Source organism: Cervus elaphus, chromosome 7, assembly GCF_910594005.1.
Source record: "Cervus elaphus chromosome 7, mCerEla1.1, whole genome shotgun sequence".
NCBI lineage: Eukaryota > Metazoa > Chordata > Mammalia > Artiodactyla > Cervidae > Cervus > Cervus elaphus.
The window spans coordinates 40,723,203-40,727,857 of NC_057821.1; the positions used below are offsets into that span (position 1 = coordinate 40,723,203).

Sequence of the window (4,655 nt, forward strand, 5' to 3'; positions counted from 1 at the left end):
AAAAAGAGGAATAAAACATGAAAGAGAAAGAACAAAAAAGGGAAGGAAACACAGGGGTCAGGGGTCAAGGAAATCATTTCTCTGGGACTTACCTGGTCTCTCCTTTCAACACTCTGCTGGGAAAGGTGCTCTGTGCAGGGTGCCATTCGGTTCTACTTCCTGGAGGTCATTGTTCTACTCCACCCTGCTCTAACATTATCCTCAGATCTGAGTGTATTGAGTTCAAAAGAGGTGAGACCTCAAGAGTCAGAGAGCAAGCCAGAAGTAGCGCCCCGATCAGTGATATGGACTGAATTCTGTCCCCTGCAAAGTCCATACACTGAAGCCCATACACTCCCAATGTGATTGGATTTAGAAATAGGGTTTTTAAGGTAATTAAGTTTAAATAAGGTCCTAAGTGAAAGTGAAGTCGCTCAGTCGTGTCCGACTCTTTGCCACCCCGTGGACTGGTAGCCTACCAGGCTCCTCCATCCATGGGATTCTCCAAGCAAGAATACTGGAGTGGGTTGCCATTTCCTTCTCCAGAGGATCTTCCCAACCTGGGGATCGAACCCAGGTCTCCTGCATTGCAGGCAGATGCTTTACCCTCTGAGCCACCAGGGAAGCCCTAAGGTCCTAAGGGTGGGGCCCTAATCCAATAGGACTGGTGGCCTTATGGAAAAGGGCAAGGTTTTTCTCTTTTTCTTTCTGGGAATTCACAGAAGAAAGGCCATGTGAGGACACAGTGAGCGGAGGGCCCATCTACAAGGGGGGAAGGCAGCTCTCACCAGAAATTAACTGTCTCATCCCTTGATCTCGGACTTCCCAGCTTCCACAACTGTGAGAAATAACTTTCTACTTTTTGAGCCACCCAGTGTGTAGGATTTTGTTATGGCAGCCCCAGCAGACAGACATATAGGTTATTGATAAAAGTCACATTCTGAATTTTTCCCATGACACTATATGGTCCCATAGATATCCATCCCACTCCACTTGGACATACTTTGTGGGTATAATGATTTCTCATCATGAGTCAGCATATCAAGTGACAGACCTAAACTGAATTGTCATAGGACCAAAACGAGGTGCTGGCACCGTACAAAGTCGCAAAGAAACAGGTGATCATTCATTAGTAGTTCTCAGGATAGTGTGTTCACTTCCTCAGACAAAGGTAGATTTACTGTCATGCTCATGAAGCTTTAATTTCAGAGCATTCGCATGGGCTCATTAGCTCTGAACCAGATTCTGTATTTGTGTATTTTTTAAAAAATTTAAGTTAGAGCTCCCCCTCCTAAATTATACATGCCTCATACCCCTACATCTCACCCCTGCATCCAGTAGGTATTTCTTATGCAAGGGCTGAGAATAGAATAGGGATCAAAACCAGGCCATCAGAGTCCAGGTGCATGAGTTTCAGGGTAAATGGATTGATTTATGTGAAAACAATCAAACTCTGTACTAGTGATACATGATAGTAGAGATGGAAGAAGAGTTTATGACCACTTCACAAGGACTTGGTAGATGCAGCCTGGATCTATTGGGTTGGCCAAAATGTTCATTCAGGTTTTCCATCACATCTTATAGAAAACCCCACACAAACTTTTTGGCTAACCCAACAGTTTGCTGCATCCTGGCCCCAAAGATGATGCGTTTCAAATGGAGGCAGACATATTCATAGAGAGCCCACTGTGCACCAGGTAAAGTACTCAGTATCTGGCGTGTTATCTAGGTCAGTTTTTAACAACATCTATGTGGCATAGGCATCATTATCTTCATTTAGTGAGAACACTGAGGATCCGCGAAGTTAGATAACCCAACCTACAGTGGAGCTCACTTTATATCCAGGCCCAGCTGACCCTAAAGCTTACAGAGCTTCCAGTTTGCCATACGTTCTGCTGATACTACCCCCACCCCTTGGCTGAGGATGGGCTGACAGTAGGGGAGGAGATGATGGAGAAAGAGGAGGACAGGGGCTTCAAACCTTCCAAACGATCATTGCACAGTCCTCCAAGTGGCATTCTTCTCATATCGCTTTTACTCTGGAGGGGCCCAACTGTCCAGCACTGTATGTGCTGACAGCAAATGAATCCAGGCTTTGGGCCTCACCATGCCTCTGAGGGCTGAATTCAGAGCTTTTTCTATTCTTCCTAGGGATTTGAGCTCTGTAAAATTTGGAATTTTAAATTCACAACCCCCTGGCTATTGATTCAGACTTTGGATATCTAATTCTATGAGAAAAGGAAATCATTCAAATTTTGAAACTGTCGGCATTGAATTAATCATGCTTGACTCCAGAATCTTCACCCTGCATAGCCCTTATGTAAGCTCCTTGATGGAGGTTTCCCTGTGCAGACAGAAAGAAAAAAAAAAAAAGAAGTGTCAAATGATGATAAACCACTCTCTTCTTTGGCTGTGAGTATAATAAGAAGTACTAGTATGACATGTAGTTTTTCTCCTTTTATCTTCTTAAAAGACCAACCAGAAATCCAATGTGAAAAAAAGCTAATGTGATACTAAGTTTGCAAATTTAAACTAAGAGTTCTGCAGTCAAGACATGTAAAAGTTTCCATAGCAACATTAGCTCTCATCTTTAGGATTTTCAGTTCTATTAAAGCCATTAAAATCATACTTTGATATATACAAGGGTATATACAATGTGATCAGATTTAAGGGGTTGAGGTTTATTTTCCATATTTTAATTATAAATGATTCCTGGTACAGCTTTGAATGCCTGTTTCCTGAATGGACCTTTTGTAAATGGAGAGTATTAAGCAGCTGGTTGATTTCTTTTGTTCTTCCTCCAATTTCTTCCTCTTTTATGTTCCATTCCCTCAATACCCTGGATGCTAAAAGAAGGGAAGATAACAGAATCAGACTGCTATAGACCTCACAAGGGACCCACCTAGCTATCATCATGGTATCACCTCCATGCATATTGCGAAACCAACTTCCTTTGGGAGGCAGGATGGGGAAGGGCAGGGACTAAGCCTGCATTCTCCCCAGTAGCCATAGACTGACCTACTCACATAGGCTGCCTCCCGTAGAGGGCTTCCAAATCACTCTGAAAGCTAGAAAAGAAGCTGGCTTTGCCAGGGGCCACAGAATCCACCAGCTCCCAGAGGTGAGAAAATGTCTCCTCAAACTAAGCCTGAGTAGAGAATCTAGTAAAATCCTACATCAGCTGGAAAGGGTAGTTGTACTCAATATTTCATGAGCTATCCATAGAAAATCACACATGTAATGAACATTTCCTTGAAAAAAAAATCCCTAATAATTGTAGACTCTTGTTTGCAACGTGGATGGTGTTTATTTTTCCAAAAATGAGTGAAACAGATGGGGATGGCAAGGATGCCGGAAGATTCCCGTGAGTTCTCCTAATAGGAAACAGCGTTGGACAGTTGGGGACATCTGGAGTGAACATGGGGGAGGGAAAGCAAACATTTCTTCAATGCACTTTTCATCTGAAATAGTATCACCGTGTCATAGACATGCAGAAACCCTGAATGAAACAGACAAATGGATGCAGCAGAAGGCTTAAAGTGAAATCAGCCTGCAATGATCGGGGCTATTTTTAGTTTTCTAATGAAGAAAGCAGCTGTATTCAAAAAGGCTGTCACCGACTGCTTGTGAGACCAATTTGTTCTGTTCCAGGGTTCCAGCATTTATCACCAGAGAACTTCCCCTGAGATCCTCAGAAAGGGGCCCCAAATAGACATTACTGTGTGTGTGTGTTTGTGTGTGTGTGTGTGTGTGTTTTAAAAGGAATTTGAAGAAGATTCTTAAGAATCTTGGTTTATAGATCTATTAGAACCAGAGAATAATAAGCTAAATAATAATCTATTCTTATGCCCTCCTGGTATAAACCTGATCCCATACAAATCAGTTGCAAAGCCTTAAGGAACAAAGGGCAAAATTCCAGCTTACTCTTTCGATGATCTAAGTGGCTAGTCTCTGCCTATTTCATTCTTTTTGGCTGGAGCTGCTAAACAAGAGGATAGAAGACAATAGACATTTTCCAAAAACTGAAAGGCAGGCAGTGAAGATGACCCACTTTTAGAAACAAGAACCTGTGAGAGAGTGATTTACTGTTGTGTGAGAGGGGTGTTGAAGGTGGTTATCTGAGCTCCTGACAAAGTCTGCTTTCAGCATCGATCCTGCCATCCTCTCTGGGGCGACAGCACCCTATGTACTCAATTCTCCTGACAACGATGACATTTACAGGGCAACTATACACAGGATTCTGTCCGACATATTAGACCCCACATATGACCTTCATTAAAAGCTGCTCTTACTGGGCAGTAGAATATGTCTTCTTATTTCTAAATATTTAGGTTGCTGGCAGAAATTGCCCATTATGTTAGCAAGAACTTGAGAAAAGGCACTAGTTCTGCATATGTGGGTTATAAATCACACCCACAGATCTAAACCCTTCTCTGTCTCAGGGAAATGGGAAGGAAGATGGCAGTCAGGGAATGGACAGAGATCCTCCCACAAGCAGCTTGAAGCTGGGGACTTAGCGCCTCATCCTGTGGACCCAGTGGCACTGCTGTGTGTAAAGCCTCCTGGAGGCAGCCTAGGAGAAGATAACCATGGCGTCTCAGGACGGGATGGGGCTTGGGAATCATCAGCACATCCTCCCAAGTTCAACTCAGACAGAAATGAGTTTGAAAAATCTC

General features: G+C 43.2%; 1 non-coding gene across 1 annotated transcript; it reads right to left on the reverse strand.

Annotated features, from left to right (window-relative positions):
- Window positions 1-531: 531 nt before the first annotated feature.
- Window positions 532-603, reverse strand: TRNAC-GCA. The gene has a single exon. It is a non-coding gene; the product is annotated as a tRNA-Cys (tRNA).
- Between the last annotated feature and the right edge of the window lie 4,052 nt (window positions 604-4,655).